The sequence below is a fragment of the Pollicipes pollicipes genome, unplaced genomic scaffold, assembly GCF_011947565.3.
Source record: "Pollicipes pollicipes isolate AB1234 unplaced genomic scaffold, Ppol_2.1 Scaffold_4881;HRSCAF=5763_pilon_pilon_pilon, whole genome shotgun sequence".
In the NCBI taxonomy this organism is placed as follows: Eukaryota; Metazoa; Arthropoda; class Thecostraca; order Pollicipedomorpha; family Pollicipedidae; genus Pollicipes; species Pollicipes pollicipes.
The window spans coordinates 28279590-28291098 of NW_023596576.1; positions in this window are offsets into that span (position 1 = coordinate 28279590).

Consider the following 11509-nt stretch of genomic DNA (forward strand, 5'->3'; position numbering starts at 1 on the left):
TGACTAATAAAACTGCTATCGCGCAACTGCCCGAATGTGAACATACGTATGAATGCTGTGGGCGATGACTGACTTAGCATATCATGTCATTTTTCTGACGTTATAAGCATGCCTTCTCAAGAAAATGTCAATCTCAGGCTAAGCAAACATACATTTTCCGTGGAAGCAGGATGCCCTCTCTCTCTCTCCGCTTCTATCTCTCCTGTCACCTCCTCTCTCCCTCTCTCTCTCTCATCTCTCATCTCTCTCTCTCTCTCTCTCATCTCGTCTCTCCTCTCTCGACTCTCCTCTCTCTCCTCTCTCTCTCTCTCCCTCTCTTCTCTCGTCATCTCTCTCTTCCTCTCTCCTTTTCTTTTCTCTCTCTCTCTCCTCCTCTCCTCTCTCTCCTCTCTTTCTCCCCCTTCTTTCTCTCTCTCTCTCTCTTTCTTCTCTCTCCCTTTCTTCCTTTTCTCTTCTCCTCCTCTCTCCTCTCTCCTATCTCCTCTCTCCTCCTCTCTCTTCTCTCTCTCTCTCTCTCTCTCTCTTCTCTCCTCTCTCTCTCTCTCTCTCTCTCCTCTCTCTCTCTCTCTCTCTCTTCTCTCTCTCTCTCTCTCTCTCTCTCTTCTCTCTCTCTCTCTCTCTCTCTCTCTCTCTCTCTCTCTCTCTCTCTCTCTCTCTCTCTCCCTCTCCGTCTCTCTCAGGAGACTCAGTCGGGAGGATGCATTCATGCTTAGCGCGCTAGGGTGGAGTCAAACTGACCCCCGAAGGTTTTCCAGCATAATTTCCGAACGGCGTTGCGTGACCGCGCCAAGCCTTACAGAGCTGTAGCCAATTGAATAGCGGACCATTTGGTGTCAAAAATTTGGACGCACCTTGTACGGCCGCTGAATTATGGCAGGTCAAAGTCAGGCCGTGGCTTCAGCAAAGTCAATTCCTAGGAATCGTTTAATCTGATGCAACAACGTGGTGTCAGACGAAGCCATGCATCCCTGAGACACTGTCTAAGGCAACACAACAATTGAATGAACAAATCACATTGACCTAGGGTCATGTATGACGGTCAGACCAAGGTCAAAACCAACCTGTTTTATTATTGTAGGGCTTGGTGTATGGGGTGGTTTCTGGTGCTCATTTCGAATATATTGATAGCAGGAACCGCATTAGACACCTTCTTTGGACTTCTTAAAGGTCAGCACATTTCACTCACCTAAAATAACTCAGATCAACATTTTGTTTTTAGGAACATACTGCCTAGCGTAATCTTTATCGCTTGTTCAAATGCAAAACAAAAAACAGTCCTGTATGATTTTGGTCACCATGACCTTGCTTAGAACAGTTATCTAGGTTCTGGGGGCACTTTGGAAACAAACCTGGAATTTAACTTTGCTTGACCTTATTTGACCAGAAGTTCATAAGATAGGAATCTGAAACCTTGACCTGAGTGAGTTCAGGTACAGGTCAACACACCCTGTGAATTTGGTATCTCTAGCTCTTGTAGTTTCTGAGATATCAGGGGGTCAAAAAGACCCCCACCCGAGCGAAGGGTATCCAACCGGCCACCCGGTCGCGTGTTTAAAGGAGTTAACATTGTGATGCTTGTCCAAAAACCTTCAACAGACATTGGATTCTGAAATGGCATATTATTGACTCCCCTAAACATACATTCTTCCCGTCATCGCTTGATGAGGAACCTTCAATGGTGTCCCTGTTCTCCCGAAAACTCGATGCGATAGGGCCGAGCGAAGGGTGGTATCGGACAGCCGACAAAGAACTGGGGCAGACTAGTCGCACTGAGTGGCATTACAAGTGAGCTGTGGTTGGGTCAGACCAGACTAACTTCCTGAGATGGTGAAGTTGGGCATATTTTCTGTTTTGAGATTTGTGTGTGCCATAGCAGTGGGAGAAGTATTGTTGTGTAGTCCCTGGACCGCCGAACCTTTCATCGATGATAACTTATCAACAAGGGTGGCCTACCACATGCCAAATCAGATGTGAACAGACAGCCTTGGTGTGCGAAGGCCATACACCGTTGTCTCAAGAACTGAGAATACTGCTACTACGAAACCAACGGCGTTATGTGGCGCTCGACAAACTCCATCCAATGCTTATTCGTGGATATGTTAGACCAAGTAATGAAAGTTCCTACATTTTTCCCTGAGCATTTTCCGCATTTGAAACGAGGACTATCTGACGTAGGTCGTAGCCTTGTATTGCATCACATATTAATGCATTTTACAGCACTGTGTCATCTTGTGATATGACATTGTACTGTACATCCAGGCCATAGGAGAGAGTGCTTTACGACATACATATTGTATGACAAACGTACGTTAGCGTGCGCCTGAAGGCGAGATGCCACCAGCATGAGCTTGACAACGACATTGTCACTCATGACATATGAAAGGAACGAGCTGCAAAGGTGTTGTAAACACAACACTGAGAAATTAACGTACCCTAAGTGGCTTCAAGTTGAATCAAAACAGATTCAGTTATAAGGCGGCTATGACAACAACAGCCTATGAATAGCAATTACAAAGACATTAAGAGGCCGTTTGGTCAAGTGAGGCGGGGCTAACTCGCCTTAACCGGATTCCAGCACTGGTGCTCTCGGAAGACAGTAAGTGCCTTTTGGTCGCGTTTTCTGCTCGCGTCAACGTGAACTGGCAGCGCGTCTTGATGTGAATGTGAAATGCCGGCGCGTCTTGATGTAAACGTGAACTGGCAGCGCGTCTTGATGTAAACATTGAACTTAAGGGCTGCAATCGTGTGAATGTCTTACATTACGTATGATTAGGGGCACACTGCTGGTGCACACCATAGTACGTCACGTTCGGCTACGGAGTAACATGCCAGAACCTCTTCTACCTTTAGAGGGGAATGCTCCTGTGGGATTACATGAAATGGATTTGTTTGACCTCGACCACTTCTATTTCGGTTTTTTCTATTTTTATACTGTTTGCCGTCTATCGCGCGGGCCCATGGCATGCACCCACAGGCGCACCCATTACAGCTATCAACACATACGAGTCAGCTCAGTGACAGACGAGTCAGCTCAGCAGCGTGGACGTGACGTGACACGGCGAAATTAAGCTGCATCCGAGTCACCTGCTGCCAATCTTCACGTTCGACTGGGAGGGTCCGGCTCAGTGAGGGGTCGGGCGGTGAGGGAAGGCCGCCTCCCCTCCATCCCCGCCTGAGGCGCCGGTGGAAACCCTTCCCCGCTCCGCCGGAGTAAAATTCCAAGCAGCGTCGCAATGAACATGGTAATGGATACGGCCAAATGTCAGGAGGGTCGAACTATCCGTCTATCTAATTGCCATCTGCGGGAGGGTGTGACAGTTACTGGGCTGAAAGGGTTATGTGCAGCTAGTAGTTAATTAGGCGAGACTCTCCCCCGCTGCGTTAATCGGTTACCAAGTGCCGCCGCTTTCCTTACCCACCGGCAGGCGCCGGCTCCCACGCATGAACGGTCCGGACCGCCGGCCTCGCCAGGCCTCCAGACAGAACCGTGTGTTCCCGTATGCTCGAAATCGATGGAGGTGGCATTCTAAGAAACGCTTCCGAAGGTCACGTACTTAAATGACGAGCCGCATAAAAGTGATACACGTTAACATATCACAGCGATTGCCTGATGTCTCGTTGAACGGGTACCTCCCGGTATCTTCGAGATGGAGTGTTTTAAGTCTCACACATGCCGAAAATAAGGAGCTTGAGGACTTTCTTGGTTATGTTAATCTTCATCAACTACTTTGCACTCGCCCTGACGGGAGAGGGCGGGGGAGGTCATGTACCCTCTCCCCTACCGTACATTTTGCTTTGTGGGTATCTCTCAAGCATGTCGCGCAATCGCGCTCCAAGCTTCAGTAGCCTTTGGATTCTTAAGGACTGATTGCGTCATTCATGGGTGAAAAGTGACTTTTCTATCACCAACTAAATTTGGAACCGTCTTAATTGTCACCTGGAGTCAAATCTTTCAGAAATCGTTGCAATATAATCCTCAATGCGACAAAACATAAAAACAGACGCAACTTTAATGCGATGCGGAATAACCACCAAATATTTTCGCTTTAATAGCTTGTTTGGACTAAAATATAATTTGCTGGCGATCAAATACTGCATGCTAGTTAAGAGTATGCTTATAAATGATCAGATAAGGGCATACTTAACAGAAACAGCTTAGAGGCGTGCAATTTTCTATGACGTGGGGGGGGGGGATTGTGCATCATAACTACGGATGTAGTTGCCTATTTTTGGTTATCCTTTTTAACCATCACTTATAACTTATCATCATTTTCTTCTTTCAACCCCAAAAACTAATTTTGAGAAAGAACACCCCTGCTCCCAACTGAGAAAAGAAAGTGCCTCAAATCCAGAAGAAAAACTGTTCTGAGTGTATTTCCGAGGCAGACCCAGCCGTTTTTTCTTCCTGCACTTCCCCTACATCCCTCACCCTAACGCATTTTGCAAAACCGCATCCCTGTAGCCCTACATTTACCGATAATTCTGCAAGCACCGGACAACAATATCACTTTTGGTTTGTGACGTCACCGTGCGATCAACTGGAAGCCTTGGCGGCATTCAGTATATTCCCATAATGTTTACCGGCGCAGAACTCGTACTTTTTAACATCATCCCAATTATTTAGAGCAAAACCCATGCAATATTCGCATCAATAGATGCAAGCAACATTTTTGCAGACATCCAGTACGTTCATTTCGCATTATATGCAATATGATGACGAGACAAAACGTTTTATTTCACGCCTGTCCACCGATTAGTACGCTAAGCCTGAGGTGCAACGGGCAATGTGAGAAGTCTACATCAGCGATGCTCGGCCTCTTATCTTAAAGCTGCTGTTCCTCACAGCAGCAGGAAGCCCTGGATGGGCCTTGACGTGCGTCGCTCCAACGTCCTCAGCTTACTTCTGAAGCTACAGTTCAGGTATCCACAAACAGCAATCCTAGATCGGCAGGCCTTTTTAACGCTATTACATTCAAAAAAGACTGACGATTGGCCTCGTTTTCCTAGCCGGTCAGCTTCCCACGGCATGTACACAACCAACAGGAGCCCACACTGCTGCACTAAATCCAACGCACTACCGCGTGGCGAGCACTCAAGCCCATCTGTCTCAAATGGCACAATGCTTTAAAACGTTGCGTATCAAACTGATTAAGTTCGCCGCAAGATGCTGCGACCAGCCACGATTCTTACGACTAGTAATAAGCTTGGTTCTTTGTTATTTTATACTGTTTAGTATATGAAGTGAATCATGGCTGAACATCTATGAAAAAAGCACTGATCTGAGGGGCATTGGAAAAGCACTGCGTCACCACTGATTTGTGGGCTGTCAGCACGGATAAAGTACAGATTGTAGTTCGTTTCTGTCATCTGCTAAAACTATCCTGATTAAAGCTACTGTGTTTTGCAACATCGTTTGGCCCAGCTTACTCGTACAGCGAAACGTTAATGTTTTGGAATGTGCTCCACACATGCTCACGCTGCAAGCGTTAGCAAATACATACCGATGCCAAGCTTTGAGTTTCTTCTAGCTGGTATGATCTGTTGTAATATTGTTTGGTGTATTGAAATTTGTTTGCATTTTCGCAATTTTGTCACCAATTGGCTTGCAAAAGTGTCAGCTTTTGTCACCGATCATACCGGGTAAATCAGAAGCTTTTTTCACACCTGGCGCCATTCTTACATCCTGATGTGCTGGCATAGGAAATAATAGAAGCACTGCCCAGTAAATCTTCTGCCGGTGTGGGTGGCAGGCCAGGGTTGTCCACCGATCAGGATCGAATATCATAGGGACGGATTGGCTATTTGGAATGAAACATTCCGTATCGTACGAGCAAGATTTAGGAAGTTTGTAAAGAGCAATTTTCTTTTGTTTTTTAATCTTTTTTCGTCCCCCATTCAGATTTTTGGCTCAATTGCAGGACACACACACACACACACACACACACACACACACACACACACACACACACACACACACACACACACACACACACACACACACACACACACACACACACACACACACACACACACACACACACACACACACACACACACACACCACACACACACACACACACACACACACACACACACACACACACACACCACACACACACACACACACACACACACACACACACACACACACACACACACACACACCACACACACACACACACACCACACACACACACACACACACACACACACACACACTGTTCAACAACATACAACGTATCTGTTCACTATCAACGGCAGATGTTCCATATTTTCCAAATCCCTGCGAGACAGTCTCGAGCACGTTCTTACTAGCAGGATGGCCGCCGGAGCGCGTATGCGTACAGCTGGCCTGTCCCGATTTCTCGGGATCGGCGGTCAGAGGACTGCTTCGGTGGCCCACAGTGGGGCTGCAACCTTGTGATGGGTCACCAGACCGAGTGATCTATTGAAAGGCAGCCCATGCCCGTCAACACACAGCCGCGGGCGCGGGCTGGCGCGCACTCATCCCGTGGCAGGGCGATCACTCCCCAGTTGCTACCATCTAACTCGGTTGGGGAAAAACCTGCCAAAGACAGGCTTCAGCCAGACCTTCCGCCTCCATTAGCACGCACGCTGACCAACTGCGCTACCGAGGTGGTCCGCATTTGTGTTTTGATGACTGATGGCCAACAATCAACAATCAAAAGTATCAACAATCAAAAATGTTCTATCAACCGTCAACAATCCCACACGGTGCCGAATCTGAGGATACTGATACTTTCACTCCTAAGCCACGAAATCCCAAGCATTCACTTAAAGCTGAAAAAACACGCATCGGTATCCTCAAAATTATACAAGGAATGCACCAATACAGATTCAATGCTGCCAGCTTGCATCAATCCGTAAATATTGACTCGCAAATCAGAGAACGTCGAATTTTCGGGAAAACTTGACCTGTAAACTCGCCTGGTGTGGTCAATTATTCACCTAGCAACACAGAACTTGCAGGCGATCGTAGAATCTCAGTGAGCAATGCCATGGCCAGCCTGGCAGCGATTCTGAATTCATAAAAACGTTTAATGACGTAATCAAACGATGACGCATGATGAACATATTTACTGAACAATGAAATTTTGTTGTCCAGAGCAGCCTTTTGCACTTCGAAGCAGACCATGCATACCAGTGAATTTGTCCATCAAATGAGATGCTTGCCTCAGCACCTTCAAATGTGGAACATTCCTTTTGACCCATCAGTTGCTGTAGAGCGTTCTTAGGAGCTTTTAATGACATGACATAACTTGCAGACAGCTACGGAAGGAGCTAGAATTGTCAGTTATGCCCTTGAATTAGCATGGGAACTAGCTCGATCGCGACGCTGTTTGAGGTCATGCTATTTTTAGATGCCACGATTAGAGCCTAGTCGTTTTGGCTTTGTCTCATCATCTTGCTTGTTTGATCTTGCGGAACTGGTGAAACTTCGTTAAGACAACGGATCCAAACGCGTGACAACAGGTCGTTAGACGTCTTACTAAGTCGCCCTGACATGCTATCCCATTAGTGTAATGTGCTGGAATCATAGCATACCTATAGCAGGTGCAAGCTCATGGATGACCTAGCGCGTCAAGTTGTCCTATGTCAGTTTCGTTCATATTTTGCGCACAGAAAATAGGTATTGTAAAGCACGGTGTTTTTCGCGTTATGTGGTAGTCTCCCAGGTTCACATACAAGTAGAGAACACTGGCTTGCACATCGCCTAACCTTGTATATCATCAGTTCAAGGGGCTTTCCGTGCGTGTTCCGTGCAAATCATTACTTGCGAAGCATGTTCTCACGCCTTTTGAAAGGACAAGGTGTAACTCAAACCTGACTGAAAGGTGCATTTTAGCGCGCTTGGTTATGTTGGGGGCCGGCTGGGCGCACCAAAGCTCGATATATTCTCTGAGTCTCTAACCCCATCCTATCCCACAGGTAACATTCAGTCCAATTTCGCAATGTGCACTTCGCTCTTGTTTGATATCTACACATAAACTGAAAACTGGCATACACAGCGGCATAGCTATGAACTTTGGAATTAAGTCCATGTTTGACATCCTGACAAAAGTTTGAATGCCAGAGTTGAATGCCAAAGTTGATATGCGATTTGTTACATACGTGTGCGGCCTAACAGTCGGTGCATGAATGGCTAGCCCACTCCCCAGCATAGGGCTCCAGTGGTCCACGCTCAGCTCTCCCAGTGGGTTCACTGGCGAAGAAAAGACCTGCCATACGCACATGCTTGTGAGGCAACGAAACTGCATCGTTGATTAAAACCAACCATTTTCTAAAATGGATCGAGGCGTTCCCACTTGACCTGACCTGTGATGTCAGCGGCTCCCATAAAAGAAACACAAAAATCCCCCAGTGAAGCGAATGTGGCAACATGTCCAATTGAGCCGTGGGTTCAAGGGATTGTTCGACGTTCTAAGATATTTAATCGAGCATCAGGAACGGTGACATGCTCACTTATAAGCATTGGCATGCCTTTAAGTGAAAAAGACCGCTATAGGCAACACAATTTCTCTATGTAGTAAATGTGCTTCCCAATATGACATCGACTGATTACGTCTTGAAACGTTGTATGGCGATGAAGTGCTGCCAAACTAGCCGTAAGAAATAGCCATGCTACCACTCACTTATAGAGTTTAAATCTTCTGAGAGGTGGCCGTGGCGCTGTGGCGGTGCTGGAGGGGTTTGTTGAACCGAATGTCGTTATATGCTCGTGTTTTGGCTCCGTCTCGTGACATTTTTGCATGTTTATCCGTAATTTTAATGTGCTAACTTGCATTCACTTACTCGGTTTTGGCACTTTTCTCAAGCTATTCGATCACTAGTCTTATTTCCGTATTAACTAAGCACCATGTCCAACTTCTTGTATCACAAAACGTACTTCGTATTTGAATCAAGCGCAACCTGCAAAATATTGATTGAGAGCCAGTTGACGGCCATTGTGTCTGGTCAGCCTGCTCACGAGCGCCAAATATGAGCGACACAGCAATTATATTCTTCTTGGCCTAGAGTGTCACATGAACAATGATGTGGCAGGATCTGAATGGCGCTGCTATGGCGTCGTGCATTCTTGGGCGACCTTGAAATGGCCTGCACGAAATGGCCCGCACATCTTCGTGGGCGAGCAGCTCAGAAACTAGGGGGGCTTAGACCTTAAGAAGGGCAGGACTGTGAACTGCTCCCCTTACACGCAACAACACACTACCTTTAAAGCGAATATTCCACATTTGCATGGGGTTTTGAACCGAAATAGCCGTCGTGAAAATCATCAGGGGAAGTTCACATTTCCGTCCTTTTGAAGGCCTAAGACCTTCTAGTTTCTGAGCTACACGCCCGGGAGGATACACAGTCTATTTCGTGGGAGCCATTTCAAGGTCACCCAGGCATCCAAGACGCCATAATAACGTTATTCAAATCTTGCCATTCTATTGGCCTTGCGGCGATCATGGTCAAGATAATGTGATTGTCAAGTCGTTCATATCTACCGTTCGTGAGCACGATCTTCAGATATAACGGCCATCAGTTGGCTCTCGATCAATATTGTGTAAGGTAAGATGACGCAATCAAGCAATGACACATTGAGAAGCACATTTAATCAATACATCAACTATGCTGTCTATAGCAGTCATTTCCAATTGAAGGCACACCAATCGTTATAAGTAACCTTATTGCACCATTCCTACTGCTTGTTTCAATCTCCCCAAAATGGAACATGTCCTTTAAACGGCCAACGGACAAACTCGTAACGACTAAACGATGAAATGTGAGCTGTAAATAAGAGGCACGTCCGAATAGTAAACGACGAAATCGCGAGCCATCACACTATGATACGTGGCGCGTGACACGTACCCGAAAAGCCGGTGACAGCCCAACGCCAAAGATAAAGCTAGGTTAAACAGCACAGCAGGCTACGAAAGTACGCGGGGTCTCTCTACGATGCAGACAGCAGCCGGCAGCTTCCATACTTTTCCTGGCTATTCCTGGTGCGCCAATGTCTTGTTTTTAGTGACGGCTTTGTCTCGGGTCCTCGCAAATACGAGCACCGAGCGAAATATTCAGCACTTGTTTGTGCGATCGCTGATGCAAAAAGCCGATCAGTTCTGCACATGTTTGCACTCTGCAGAATGAAAATCTTTGATTAGTTTGCATGATGGCAGCAATGACGTACAATAAAACGAATTTGCGCTCAAATACCCCAGTATTACTCATTGGTGACGCACAAATGTTTTCACTTGGTCCTAGCTGATTCACGTCTGTCTTTGATCATTTATGACATTGCTGAGGAACGGACACTGAATGGGATAAGTGGTTACCATGCCGATGTGGAAGCCCGGGTAAAGACTCGCGTTGCGTGCTGACGCACTTCACGAAACCCAAATTCCTCAAGCAACGCTGGCCGTGGCGTATCTGGAAGCTTGGCTTGGCCTGTTACTTGGCCTATCAAACGCTACCTTTCCGAAAGATTTAGTCGGAACCTTTTGAATGGATGGATTTCTTGGATCAAAGCTCACGGTAAGCCGTGCTTGTTACGTGAGCCCTGACCGCTACCATCCAATCGCGCAATCGCAGGTGACGGCAGGTTAAATTGCAGATTTCAGCTGCGGATGTTATCAAAGATTCCTCGTCAGGCAAGTTGGAATTGCTTACCCATTTGCCCAGATTTGTGTGGACCTCTAGAAATCGTGGTACATGTGGCCTCTTCGGCTGCTGTCTGACACATCATCTGCAGTGTTCTCAAATCCCACCGATCGCTATGGCGACACGTTTCTCACAGTGTCGTCGTGTGACCTGGCGCCATGGGCCAAAGGACCGCCCATCATTCTCACACGTCCACCCTTCGCTTGCCTTCTTGAGGCCGCTTGCCGCTGAGCACTTGCAAGCACGCAGGCTTCCTATCTTATGGTGCCAGCTTATCTACGCTTTAACTTGTCTGGTATTCGGCTGCTTTCCAGACAGCAAGCCTGGCTCGCAATGAAATGAAAAGGACAGTCAATAAGTTGATGCCCTTCACTTTTCCAAAATATTACCACTTTGGTTTAAAACCCACTGTTATTCGACCACGCTGGCTCGCGGCAGACCAGCAACTGTTCAGCCTTCGCTTGTAGCTCATTAGTACATCACGAGCTTTCCATGTCACTCAATTACGACATGCCCTACGGGCGTTCATTTTATGAGTTCACGGAACAGAGCCATGTCGGACTACGCGTGCTCCTTGCCTTTTGCCTGTCCGACCATGGCATGAGTATGGATGAAATGTTGGCACGTGTAAGCGGCACCAGCGGTCCGACGTGACCTTGCCGACCGGGACCAAAACTTTGCTGACACGCTGCAGTGCTAGGAGCCAAACGACTGCTTATTGGGGCGCAGAGGGCGAGCGTATAGATACGAGAAAGGTTCTGTATGAATCAGCCATAGACGTCCAATGCACAGGTACGTTATGTTGCAAAATATGGATAGATACCCGCCTCCTCAATATACAGGG